We start from the raw sequence: 14,709 nt of genomic DNA on the forward strand, positions 1-14,709 counted from the left end.
GAAACGAAATTCAGGAGCTTAGGACAAATGCCAGAATCTTTCAGCTCAGCCAGTGCACTGCATGTGTTGTGTTTGGCTCATACATTTGTGAGTAATTATGAGTTATGTGTTAACAATAATGAAGTGACATGTGTTTGCTTTCGGTGGAAATATCACATGGTGTGGGTTGCATGAAAGTTGCAGACAAAGTAAAAGCAAAAGTTTGGTAGACATCATCATGAGTAAAGATATAATGATTATGCTTGCTTTTACTTTAATGATGATGTTTGTTTTTTGCTTTAATGATGATGCAAGACACAATGATGATGGCTATGATGGCTTGGCCTTATATTGAGAAGGCTTGCCGAGTTAGGGAGAGAGAGAGAGCATTCGGCTCTCTCCTGAGAAGGCATCAGAGAGCATCCAAATGGGGAGATCATTCGGCTCTCCCATGGGAAAGCATGGGCACGGGTGAGAGAAAATCAAGAGAGTTAGAGTGAAAAGTATTCTAGTGAAAGAACTCTTGGGGTAGAGTGAGGCTATTGGAAAAATTCTATGAGTGGGTGTGCAAGGGATTTGGGATTGGGTTATGTTGATTTAACTCATGTGTACTTGTACTGTTATTCTCATAGTGAAGAGCAATATCTCTCCGGGGACGTAGGCAGGTTTTTGCCGAACCTCGTAAATTTCTCGGTGTTTTTATTTCTTGTATTTTATTCTGTTCAACTGAGTGTGATTTTGGTGAGGTTGTAATCTGAATCTCGTTTCCGCACTAATGAACGGACCAAGGCACAACAGCATGCACTTTCACCCTCGATCTCCCAGTTGTGCATTTATGTGTATCCACTCGTTCCATTAGTGTTGCCTTGGGGATAATGAGAAGGAGTGTCTTGTATGTGCTAATGAATACAAACACACAAGTAGTTAAAAAAAATCTTTGTAAGTGCATTTGTTTTTGTATAAGGGAAGAAAGTAGCATTGTGCTCCAAAATTCACAATACAAATTTGCAAGATGTACGATTGCTAAGTACTCAACAGTCTTGGCCTTATCTGGGCAATGGATTTCTCAGTCACAATGAATGACTTTACCTCCCGATCTGGGTGAAGAAATTCAAATGCGAGGATGAGGGGTTCACTAAGAAAATGAACTCTAAACGTAACAAAACTGACACATGTACATTCGTAAATCGATACCAGTACTTGACACAAAGAAATTAGCTAAAGATTTAGAAACTTCAAGAATCATGATTCTAATCTTTGATTCATTTCGGTTTTTTTGGGACTACAAAGCTCGATTTGTTTGAACTACAAAACCACGATTTCAAATTCATAGTTTTCTTATCTCACTACACAAACACAATCATGCATGCAAAACACAAAAGACAGAACTATGCATGTAGAGCACAAAAGACACAACTCGAGCAAAGAACAAAACAAAATTGAAAAACAGGTCCGATTACTACAAAAAAAGTTAAGCACTAGTTTCTGAAGTAGCAAATCAAATAAAACCGAACTTGTTAAAGGTGAATTGTAATCAGTTGGATGAGCAGAGCATTATGATGGCTAGGTCCTAGGTTTTTTGGACAATGGAGCAGAGAAGGTGGAAATATGACCATCAGTGCCCATGGTGATGGCGGGAGAAGGTTGGGGTTCTAGGATGGCTCCAACTGGTCCAACATGAGGAGCAGAAGGGGGACTTGGGGAGGGGCTTTCAGTGTTTGCTGCGATATAGTCGACTAGTGGAGCGACTAATCCTCTGGATCCAATGTCGGCATCGGCGGGCAAAACTATCTAGTGTTCTCCACCAATAACCAGAGACGGTGCCACAAAACATCTCTTGATCTTTTCCAGTCCCCTATCTTCGGACGTGATTGTTACTAACGTGTAGAGTTGGAGCTAAAACAAATAGACAAGCAAAGCAACAAAAATCAATTAATTATTCAATCATTACCAATCATAACTAAACTAATCAATCAATTGTTTAAGTTAGATGATTGAATAATTGATTGATTTTTGTTGCTTTGCTTGTTTATTTGTTTTAGCTCCAACTCTACACGTTAGTAGCAATCACGTCCGAAGATGAGTAACTGAAAAAGATCAAGAGATGTATTGTGGCACCGCCTCTGGTTATTGGTGGAGGACGCTAGATAGTTTTGCCCGCCAATGCCGACATTGGAGCCTGGGCATAAGTCACTCCGCTAGTCGACTATATCGCAGCAAACCCTGAAAGCCCCACCCTAAATCCCCATTCTGTTGGACCATTTAGAGCCATCATAGACCCCCAATCTGCTCCTACCCCAACTCCCCCTTCTGCTCGTCGTGTTGGACCATTTGGAGCCATCCCAGAAACCCAACTGGCTGTCGCCATCACAATGGGCACCAATGGTCATATTTCCACCTCTTCTGCTCCGCCGTCCAAAAGACTTAGGACCTAGTCATCGTAATGCTCTGCTCCTCCAACTGATTCCAATTCACCTTCAACAACTTCGGTTTTATTTGCTACTTCAGAGTGCTTAACTTTTTTGTAATGATCGGACCTGTTTTTCAATTTTGTTTTGTTGTTTGCTAGAGTTGTGTTTTTTGTGTTCTGCATGCATGATTGTGTTTGTGTAGTGAGATAAGAAAACTATGAATTTGAAACCATGGTTTTGTAGTTCAAACGAATCGAGCTTTGTAGCTGTTGACCCTAGAAACTACAAAGCCTACGTGGCGCGCAGGCCGAGTAATTAATGAGCTAACTACGTCATTCGGTGAATGCGGGGCGTGCCAACTCGTCGGCCGAGCTCGGCCGAGGAGTAAATTTGTTGATGTTGCGTTGGGTCGCGCTACTGACTTCTGCGTCTTGCGATTGCGGCCGAGAAAGGAACACGTCTCGGCCTCTTGAGCTCTCGAACCTGAAGACAAGGTTACTATTCTTACGAAGTTCGATATCAAATTCGGCTTTCAATGTGCCGAATGTAATAACTGTAACACCTCACTTTGCCGAGAAGGCTGATGAGATGACCTCGACCAATAAGGATTTAGAAACCCTTCTCGACCGAGACTTGGATAGGTAATCAATCGTTCTCGCCGCAGTGCTGTTGATGCCAACGGAAGATACTGCGAGACCGACTTACTCTACGGTGACAGAGCTATCTATGCCGACTTAAGATATCACCGGTTGCTTCCACAGTGCTGTTGATGCCAACGGAAGATGTGTCAGCGAAAAAGGAAAAAGAAAAATCACAAGTTGTGAGAGTTTGCGTAGGGCAATTTTGTATTGATTTGCAGGGCTCTTTCCGTTGCTGAATGTCTTGTATTTATAGTAGCAGAACACCGAGTCCGAATTCCAATCCTATTCGAACTAGGTTCCCTTCTCCGGATTAACATTACCTCGATCAGCCCTATCTCTGCTAGGACTACGAATCTAGTCCTTAACTGAGCCGGATTCGCCTTCTAGTTTACTGATCTCGTCGAGAGTCCCTATTGTATTAGGACTCGACTTGCATTCTGATTTAACCGACCTAGGCTTGGAAGCCCATGAGCTGAACGCTCCATGACCCTTTCGCCGTACGGCTTCCCGGGCCGAGAGTGATTCCTCCCTCGGCCCAAACTGTTATTTTGGGCCCAAACAGTAGCCCAAAAAAAAACCGAAATTAAACAAATATTAGAATCATGATTCTTGAATTTTCCAAATCTTTTGCTAATTTATTTGTTTCAAGTGCTGGTATCGATATACAATTGTATGTGTGTCGGTTTTATTATGTTTATAGTTAATTTTCTTAGTGGACCCTTGTCCTCGCATTTGAATTTCTTCACCCAGATCGGGAGGCGAAGGCATTCATCGTGACTATCCATCGCCCAGCTGAGGCCAAGACTGTTGAGTTCTTGAGCAATCGTACATTTTGGAAATTTGTATTGTGCATTTTGGAGCAAAATTCTACTTTATTCCCTCATACAAAAACAAATGCACTTACAATTTTTTTTTAAGTACTTGTGTGTTTGTGAATTAATAGACGAGGACTCGGAGTTGAGATTGAAACAGAAGGGCGAGGTAGCCTCATCAGCTGTAAGCTGAGGTGCTCCTCTCCGCTGTTTATCTTGCCGGGACATATGCCTGCCGGCCCTGGACTAATATGCGCACTGCTAATAATAATAGAGAAACATCCAAAAAACCAGATAAGACCAAGATGGGCGGAGGGAATAAATGCACAAAAATTCTTGAGCGGTTAGATATTTTGAGCGTTTAAACCGCTAGATTATCACTTTTGCATTTTTAAATAAGGAGATTTAAAATAACAATAATTAAAGATAGGGTAAGATGGAGATACCTCCTTTTCCTCGCCTTCATCGGTTGACACTGACTCCTCCATAAGTGCTTCTTCGATACGAACAAATCAACCATTACCTCTCCTTTATTTATACACCAGCATATACTTGCTAAGGTTTCTAAATTCTAGGTCTACCCTTCTAGGGGAGCACTGGAATTAATCAGCACCGTTGATTTCACATCGTGCGTCCAGTATCAAATGCCTCTTGGTTTGCCTTTATACGTTAGGACAACTAGACGAATTTATTTACAAAAGAACCGAGCCAATGGTCAATCCGCATGACCAATTCCTCCCTCTTCGTCATCGTCGCATGTTTAAATGTTAATTAATTTCTTCAGTGATGAAAGTGATACGGGATTAAGCTTACTGGAGCGGACGCCCAACTCCTCCCTCTACGCCGTCGTTTCCTGTTTTCTTCGTCTTCTTTTGACAGTAAACCAGGTTATCAGAGTCGACTGTTGCTCCAGCGGCTGAGGGAAGGTGGTGATCGGCTGCGACGACGGCACCGTCGCCTTTCTCCACCGCGGCCTCGCTTCGGTTTTGGATTCCAAGCTCACTCCACCTCCGTGCTCTTCCTTCGGCAGCTCAAGGTCAGCTTCCTCCCGTACCTATTTTGTCTTGATTTTACCGATTTTCTGTTTGTTTCTCGGGAAAATGTGTGTTCATTTTGCTCTTGTTATTGTTAGAATCAGCAACGAAACGGTTTGGTGACAATTGGAGAAGATGAACAGATTACTCCGCAGCAATCGGCAACGTGCCTCAAGGTTTTCGACGGCACGAGCTCAAGCACAACGAGCCCTGATTGCGTTGGAATCTTGAGGATATTCACCAACCAATTTCCTGAAGCAAAGGTAGTGTCTTTGCCATTGATTGAATTTGTGACCCCCGAATTTGATAGAAACGATAGGGTATTGAATCGAGTCATTGTTTATTACTGCAGATTGCATCGTTTTCTTTATTTACTTTTTGGTGACTTTTGTGCAATTGATGGGCGTGGATCTTGTTGGGCTTTCAAAGTAGAAAAGAGATTTTTACGGTAATTTTTAGGCTTAAAAAAAAAAAAAAAAAAAAAAGGGAATTTTGACGAAAAGTTCGCGGTACTGTTTACTTTAATGAAAAATTATATTTTTACACTAAAAGGTTAAATCTGGTTTATTTACTTTACCTTTTATTATATCTTTATCGTTAAAACTTAAAGTTTTCAAGTTATTTTTATTAATTTTTCTAAAAAAATAGCAGCAGCACTTTCAAAATTTATAACCTGAATAACTGTTTAAATTGCTCACAGCCTATTGGTTAAATGGAGAGCAAAGTTGTTTAAGAAGAACATTGCATGAGAAGGGCCTTGCTTCCAAAGTTCATACCGCTCTTCCACGGAATTGCTACACCAAATTGAATGATGTTGGCAGGCTAAATGTGTTCATTAAAAGTGAGGATGGTTTTGGGGGACATATATTTGATGTGGAGACTGCAATAAGAGGTCTGACTCTTCTTGTGGAGTTATCTGTCTCCTGCAGCGGCAACGAATTGCAAAGTTCTTGAAATTCCTTCGAATGTCTTTGAAGGTGGATGTTGGCAGGAGTGGCGGGAACCGTTGGTTGCTTTGTGTTGTCAATTGGGATAGCACGTCTGCAAGAACAAAGAAAGTTGTAAAACATTGTAGCACGGCTGGTATTGTACGTACTGTGTAGCAAGAAAACTTGAGCCTGAAATTTATCAATCTACCATCCAACCTATATTACATACAATACAAGTAACGTAACTTAAATCGACGGAAATTGAACAAGTAGCTTCAAATACAATATTAGGGATGTAATTGGTAGATTATTATAATTTAAGGACAGATTTTTCTGAAAAAATATTTGAAGGATCTAATTTTCAGATAGATGATAATTCAGGAACTAAATTAGCAAGTTCACCATATACAGCTAGATAGTACGGTAACTATTAAAGTCGCCGAAGAAGGGTAGTTGGCTAGTTGCTAACAATTAAAGTAACTAGTGCAGTTCATCAGAAAAATTGCAGCTAGCTAGCACAGTAACTATAAAAGTAACTAGCAGCTTCAATCGGACTTCGATATCTTTTGGTGGGCTCTACGTTCCGTACGTCTTTTCTGCAGAAGGGTAAAAGGATAGGGAGTTAAGAAACTTGGCGAGCTAACAGGGTATTGGTTTGGTTCTGGGCAAAATAATGGTACAGACGTCATCATCCCCCTTCTCCTATCTTGACGAGCAAGAGCGAGTTTCTTGCATCCCTTCCCCTAAACAAATTCTAATTTCAAAATTTACATTAACAGCAAAATATACATTCATATTTTTCTCGTGCAAACGATAAAACGGTGAATCATCTCACTATAAATGCGTTCTCTTGGGTGCGTTTGGTACGTGGGACGGGACGGGACGGAACGGGACGAGGCGTTCCGTCCCGCGTTTGGTGCGCCAAAAATGGATGGAACGGGCTGTTCCACGGGACAGATTTTGGGTGTTTTTGCGTTCCACCTCTCCCCCTGGAACGGGTTTGTTCCACGTCTATGGAACACAATGTTTTACCATTTTAAGACAAATATACCCCATGTCTTTTTCAAAAATTACACCTTCGTTCCGTCCCGTCCCGTCTGCGTACCAAACGCACCCTTATTTCCTTGTTTTTACACTTAGGTAGAAAATGAACCATCTTGGTTATCTTTTGTAGTGTATATTAATGTAACACATTCAAACTCGAATAAGGAAGTATTTATAGTGCCATCTACCAAAGTTATGACTCTTGTAAATAAACATGAAATTAGGTTGTGGCACGATTTGGCTCTTTTGTAAGTACAAGTCATGACGTTGTTTCTCTTTGTCAATTGACTGCTACCAAGTTATGACTTGAATGTAAGCAAGTTGGTTGGCAGAGTTAAATTATTATGGTCACTTTTGCAAGACGTATATCCTTCAGCCTTTACCAAACATTACCCCTCCTTCATACCACTACTGTCTCTTATCAGTATATTTATTGTATTTCAGACTTTTCAATCTTGTACATGGTTCAATAATTTGGACCCGGCTTCTCCGCCCTCCCACTTCCCATACACTCTCATCCCCTATTATTTTGTACGGTCACGGTTAAGCCACATTAACATTTTATATTGATTTTTTTATAGAGATAATAAAACAAAAAACAATAGTAATATAAAATATTTACGTGACTTAACCGCATAAATAGAAAGAGATGAGAGTGTATGGGAAGTGGAAGGGCAGAGAAGCCAGGTCCCAATAATTTACCAAGTACAATTATTTTTAGGTTATACTGTAATCAACAACTATTTTCCTCAGTCAATAAATTTTTTAGTTCACTCGTTCTTAAGTTAAATTTTAATGCAATGAGTTTGCAGTGCCACAATACCTCTCTTGATCTTTTCCCCATCTTCGGATGTTATTGCTACTAATGAGTAGAGTTAGAGCTAAAACAAATAGACAAGCGAAGCAACAAAAAGCAATCAATTATTCAATCATAACTAAACTAATCAATCAATTATTCAATCATCTAACTTAAACAATTACTAGTGTTGAGCAAAAATTGTACATAATATGTAAACAAATAATTCACTCGACACAATTTCACCCTCATTCAGTTTTCCGAAGAGGGTTTTATTAATTCGAGTTCGACCCATTCTAGGCTACACGCCTATTAATTACAATCTTTCTTTTGGGAAAGAAATACCCTTTGATTCCAATTCGAATAAAAATGTAACTTGAGGAATTTGATGTTTGTTTGATTTTGTGACTGCACATAGGTTGAACCCTAGATTGCCTACGTACCCTCTTGAGGGATCAAGTCACTCGTAGTTCATGGATTTGGTATTTATTTGGATTTGATGCCTTGTGCAGTTTTAGCTCATGCGGGCGAGGAGCATTTGAAAATTTGATATGGCTTCATGCCATTTGAAATTTTGATACAGCTTCGGGCCCTTTGAAACTTTTCTTTGGCTTCGTGCCATTTTGGTATTTGATGGTAGGAGTGAATTTAGTTTATATAAACCAGGGATTCGTTTCGACTTCACGGTTGCGTCTAAAACTTGATATTAGACTGCCTACGTATCCTTAACAGAATCAAACCGACGTAGTTCGTTAATATTTACGAATGAATGAACCACGTGAATAACATGGGGTGTGTTTTTCCCACTTGTAACTTACTTTTTGTCCACACTTTCCTTTATCTACTCTGCTTTTATTTGGCACAAACTAGTGATCAATGCATGCAAAGTCACTTAATAGCTCGCCAACTTTACCAGGTACTAGAGCACCATTGCTATTTTTCATCTCTCATGTTTTTGTTGGATTGCCTACTGTGATCAGTAGCTGTGAGAAGAGACCAAACTGAGTTTGAGACGAATTTAGCATCCAAGAACTGCATGAGTTTTGTACCCAAATACTTTGCGGGATTTAACACTTACGAAACGTTCATGGAGGTTAATGACCTGAGTTTTGCCGTTGTGGGATTTAATATCCAAGCTTTGCTCTTTGTAGAACAAACAAAACCTGAGAACTTGATCGTGGGTTAAGTATCCGATTCTTCATCGCAGGTGAAATGCTCTTTTGTTTTGTAGCATTTGTCAATTTTACTTACTTTTCCTTTGCAAACCATCTTTTCCTTTGCAAACCTTCTAGATGCCTGAGGAACCCTTTGTGTTCTCTCTTCCGTTAGTGACCTGAGAGCAATCTTTATTCCCGCTGGTGCTTGAAGTCGACGTCATTCTGGCACACTTTGTAACGCAGGAAGACTTAGGCTGATTTCGTTGCCGCCGGTCCATGCTTCTTGTTGCTTTTCCATGTCCGTGTTTGTTGCTGCAGTGTTCGACATCTTCAACTTTGAGAAGACAAAGCATGGCGTCGGGACTCTCATAGAGCTTTCAGGTTTGATTGGAACTTCACGGGGTGGTTTAGACCACTCCGAAGAAATTCATGGGACTAACTACAACGGCACGGAGCACTTAGATTTGATTGGAACTTCACGGGATGGTTTAAACCACCCCGAAGAAATTCATGGGATTGACGGCAGCGGCACGGACGAACTTGCTGGGCATAGAAATCACTGCATGGCCGCTGTTGGTGGCAGAGACGATGGTTTCTTTGCGGCTATTGGCGAAGAAGACAGCAAATGTCTCCGTTGGTGGAGAAGAAGAAGAAACGAGGACAGGTTTGGGGGGGGTCGGTGCGATTTGTTGGTGGTGCATGTTCCCACCAACATCTTCTTTGCTTCAGTCAAACAAGAAAAAAAAGAAAACCTCCCCCTTTTTTTTCTGCAAAAGACGACAACAACCTCTCTAATAAAAATCATGAATCCATTAAGAGAATGAAAAATACATTTTTAATCTTTCTTCTTTATATTTGGCTTCTTGTTGCTATTCCTTTTCGCTTTCTTTTGCTGCCTGTCTTTTTTTTTTGTCGATTTCCTTCCTCTTGTGCTTCTCAGTTTCTGCAACGTTTTCTTGTCACTCTACCCCGCTTCCGTTTTCTCTCCTCTTTTTTCCTCTTGCACTGCAACTATTATTTATAGGCATGGTTGGGAGGCTCTGGAGTTTTTACGTGGGGGAGTAGAGGCCTCCACTTTCCCTTAACTTCTCCCATTATCTGTGCAGCAATCTTCCACAACTGCAACCCCCCCACGTTTTGCAGAAAAATGAGGAGTTTTTTTTTTTGCTCACGTTTCTTCCTCTTCTGTAGGGAGATATATGTGTTTTGCTTTATATATTATTATTATTATTTTTTTTTTTTTGTTCAACAACCAGATCACTGAACGGAGATTCTTTTACCATCCTTGCATCAATACCAAGCACTTGCGGGTTCAACAACTTGTATTCTATCATCTAGTAAACGCCAGGCACTGCCCCGTAGTTTGTGAACTTCCAATACTTAAACGTCTTTGTAGTTCCAATGTGAATTTCTTGCCCGTTGTGGACATGCTTCACATCATCCTCCTTTTCAAGCTTCCAGTAGTTCCCCGTGGCTGTCATCCTCACTGAAGTGTCATTAGCGTTCTCCTCAAATAGAACATAAAAGAAGCTTTGTTGTATTTTTTTCCATAAGCAAAGTGTTCTAAGAAAAAAACACGAACAATTAATTGTATAAATAAACAAGAGGTAGTAAAAATTAGAGTATATATGCTGATATAAAGTTAGGATCTGGAAACTCTCTTCGCGCTGCGAGACGAGCTACTTGACAATCTCTTTCGTTGGTTGTGGCTTTCCGATGAGCTTGTTGAACAGATGGAAAATCAATAAAATGCTAAGCCCAACTTTTCCAGGTCGGCCACTGTGTATGACTTAGGGATACTTGTGGCCTTCCCAAGTAGAACGAAGCTGCGCCGCCGCCGCCGCCGCCATTATAACCTATAGAAAACCCTTTATTTACCCAAATTCAACACAATTAATTGAGAGCATATAAACTAGTTCAAATTTGACCTACACAACCTCATCATAATTCAATCCCAAAAACAAATGTAGTCTGGAAAAACCAAATCTTAATAAAAAGAAAAGAGAGCACTGAGCTCTTCTTAAACAGAGGAAAAACAACGGAAAGGTTAAATTGTAAATTTACTGTGACATCTGGCAAGCTGAAATGAATCCCTTTATTTTAGTGGGAATTTTTCATTACGTTAATATACCAAGTATCATAATAATAGTAACTAAACACATAAAAAGAAAAAAATCAACTACTTATATCTATAATGATTTGTGTATCGAACAGTGTTGGAAGGAGTAGGAGTTGGTGTGCCATTCGAAGTTCGGTTCTTCTCTTTGTCTAGGGATTTCTCTGAACTTCTTTTACATAGATTTTTTTTCAATAGATGGTGAGAGTGATTTTCCTAAATCACCGTCTCCGAATACACAAATTTTTATTTTTTATTTTTGAAAAAAATTCATTTTTTTTAGAAACTGAGGGTCCGTGAAAAACTAAATACTGCTAATTTATCATACAAGTTAGATCATGAAATTCAAAGTAAAAAGGCAAGAATTAATAGTCATATAAATTCAAATACTAATGGAGAAACATCCAAAAACCAAATAAAAATCTGCGTGTTTGGAGACGGTGAATTGGGGAAATCACTCTCACCATCTATTGAAAAAAATATGTGTAAAGAAGTTCAGAGAAATCGAAGAACCGAACTTCGAATGGCACACCAACTCCTACTCCTTCCAACACTGTTTGATACACAAATCATTATAAATATAAGTAGTTGATTTTTTTTATGTATTTAATTACTATTATTATGATACTCTTGCTAGATGTCACAGTAAATTTACAATTTAACCTTTCCATTGTTTTTCCTCTGTTTAAGAAGAGCTCAGTGCTCTCTTTTCTTTTTATTAAGATTTGGTTTTTCCAGACTACATTTGTTTTTGGGATTGAATTATGATGAGGTTGTGTAGGTCAAATTTGAACTAGTTTATATGCTCTCAATTAATTGTGTTGAATTTGGGTAAATAAAGGGTTTTCTATAGGTTATAATGGCGGCGGCGGCGGCGCAGCTTCGTTCTACTTGGGAAGGCCACAAGTATCCCTAAGTCATACACAGTGGCCGACCTGGAAAGGTTGGGCTTAGCATTTTATTGATTTTCCATCTGTTCAACAAGCTCATCGGAAAGCTACAACCAACGAAAGAGATTGTCAAGTAGCTCGTCTCGCGGCGCGAAGAGAGTTTCCAGATCCTAACTTCATATCAGCATGTATACTCTAATTTTTACTACCTCTTGTTTATTTATACAATTAATTGTTCGTGTTATTTTCTTAGAACACTTTGCTTATGGAAAAAAAAATACAACAAAGCGTTCTTTTACGTTAGGAGAATGCTAATGACACTTTAGTGAGGATGACAGCGACGGGGAACTACTGGAAGCTTGAAAAGGAGGATGATGTGAAGCATGTCCACAACGGGCAAGAAATTCACATTGGAACAACAAAGACGTTTAAGTATTGGAAGTTCACAAACTACGGGGCAATGCCGGGCATTTACGAGATGACATAATACAAGTTGTTGAACCCGCAAACGCTTGGTATTGATGCAAGGAAGGTAAAAGAATCTCCGTTCAGTGATCTGGTAATTGTTTAAGTTAGATGATTGAATAATTGATTGATTAGTTTAGTTATGATTGAATAATTGATTGCTTTTTGTTGCTTCGCTTGTCTATTTGTTTTAGCTCGAACTCTACACATTAGTAGCAATCCCGTCCGAAGATGGGGGAACTGGAAAAGATCAAGAGAGATATTGTGGCACCACTTCTGGTTATTGGTGGAGGGCACCAAATAGTTTTGCCCGCCAATGCTGACATTGGAGCTAGGGGATAAGTTGTTCTGCTAGTCGACTATATCGTAGCAAACCCTGAAAGCCCCAACCCAAGTCCCCTTTCTACTCCTCGTGTTGGACCAGTTGGAGCCATCCCAGACCCTAATCTGTTCCCACCCCAACTCCTTCTTCTGCTCGTTGTGTTGGACTATTTGGAGCCATGCCAGAACCTCGAACCTGCTTCCGCCATCACCATGGGCACCGATGGTCATATTTCCACCTCCTCTGCTCCACCGTCCAAAAGACCTAAGACCTAGTCATCGTGCTCTGCTCCTCCAACTGATTCCAATTCACCTCCAACAACTTCGGTTTTATTTGCTACTTCAGAAACTAGTGCTTAACTTTTTTGTAGTAATCGAACCTATTTTTCAATTTTGTTTTGTTGTTTGCTCGAGTTGTGTCTTTTGTGTTTTGCATGTATAGTGGTGTCTTTTATGTTTTGCATGCATGATTATGTTTGTGTAGTGAGATAAGAAAACTAGGAATTTTGTTTGTTGGGTCATCGTCTTGACTCTTTAGCTTGTTTTTGGATTTACCATTTTGTCTGCTGGGTCATCGTCTTGACTCTTTAGCTTATCTTGGCTTTATGTCTTTATCTTCCACACAACCAGTGTTATTTGAATATCTTCATCATTGCCTTTTTCCGACACATCTGAAACAATTTTTCATTATCATCCTCTTCTTGTTGTTGAACGTTAAACATTTTATCATCAGCATCACCTTTTTGACGTTTAGGTGCTACTACAGTTTCATCTTTCTTGGATACTTGCTCAGGTCCCACTACTGTTTCATCTTCTTCAGGATCTTTGTGTTTAAGCACTAATTTTTTTTTTTACGCTTTCGCTTTCTTGTTTTTGGTCCCTTCTTAGCTACTTGTTTTTCCATTTTCCTCTTTTTTGATGCAGGTGGAGGATCGACAAAGTCATTATCATCTTCTGAGCACTGTTCAACTGGCTCCTTAATATCTATGAAAGGTTAAAGAGTCATGTTTTTTTATACTTTGTTTGAAAATAACACACAACAGGCACATGCAAAATCACACATGTAGAATATATTTTCATATAAAGTACATGTAGAATCATGTTTTACATAAAAGTATATGCAGTATCAGCTTTACCTTCAAATTTTCATTTGCTTCTTTATAGATTTTTTCATGTAGAATTGTCAAATCCCACTTCATTGTTGTTGGCAAGCGTTCCTCCTTTCCTTATATTGGTTTGATGATTGTCGTGTGATCACAAATCCAATACTGTAGACAAAATAAAAGTGATAGATTTGTATATTTTTGTAAAATAAGACAAAAACTGACTTTTTTTTATTAGTTTTTGTTTGTTTATCAGTAAAAGTACAACAGCGCCACTAACGGTTGGTTGTTTGTCTCTTTTTCTCTGTTGTGTTCCATCGATTGATTCCACCAAGTATCTAGTTGTTTCTTTGGCCCAATTGTACTGATTTATGTTATCAATGGAGTTGCAATTCTTGGTCAAACTCCAAGGGAGTTTCCCTATTAAGCTCCCAAGCAGATTTGTGTGGAGCAAATATAGAATTATAAGGTAGGCTGCATCTTGATCGTCCTAGTATCAAATGCAACTTAAATTGCTTGTGCAATTTCTCTTTTACCAATTGTAGTCATTTCCGAGAAGTATTTATCAACAAATCTGTTTTCTTTCAGCTTTGGGATTCTTGAGTCTCTTGTTGACTGATGGGTTTCTCTGCCTTGGTTTGGAATACCAAATATGTGTTGGACATCATCAGCATTTACTTTGCAATATTCATTTTTGAATTTCAACATTCTGTTTTCAATGTCATACCAGTTCACTATATGTATTACATCCCAATCTGATTTCTTCATTTGTAATTCACCTTTTATGTAAGTTCACTAGTTTGCCAAAAAGTGACTTATATATGAATGCCAAGACTTTTGGTTTTTCTTCAAGTTTTAGCTTGAACTCTTGTATTAATTCTGCAAATGTCAAGAGATTCAGTCTTATTTGAGCATAGTAATCATCTGTTGCTCGACGCTTTACAGTAGGATATTTTGGAGCTGATTTCTTTTTGCTTACAAAATGTTTTACTTTTGACATCATCTTCATAA

General features: G+C 39.3%; 1 long non-coding RNA gene across 1 annotated transcript; it reads left to right on the top strand.

Annotated features, from left to right (window-relative positions):
• Nucleotides 1-4,546: 4,546 nt before the first annotated feature.
• LOC126634604 (uncharacterized) lies at nucleotides 4,547-6,037 on the top strand. The gene is made up of 3 exons (XR_007627396.1): nucleotides 4,547-4,879; nucleotides 4,976-5,140; nucleotides 5,578-6,037. It is a non-coding gene; the product is annotated as an uncharacterized LOC126634604 (long non-coding RNA).
• The last annotated feature ends 8,672 nt before the right edge of the window (nucleotides 6,038-14,709 follow it).

This window comes from Malus sylvestris, chromosome 9 (genome assembly GCF_916048215.2).
Source record: "Malus sylvestris chromosome 9, drMalSylv7.2, whole genome shotgun sequence".
Lineage (NCBI taxonomy): Eukaryota > Viridiplantae > Streptophyta > Magnoliopsida > Rosales > Rosaceae > Malus > Malus sylvestris.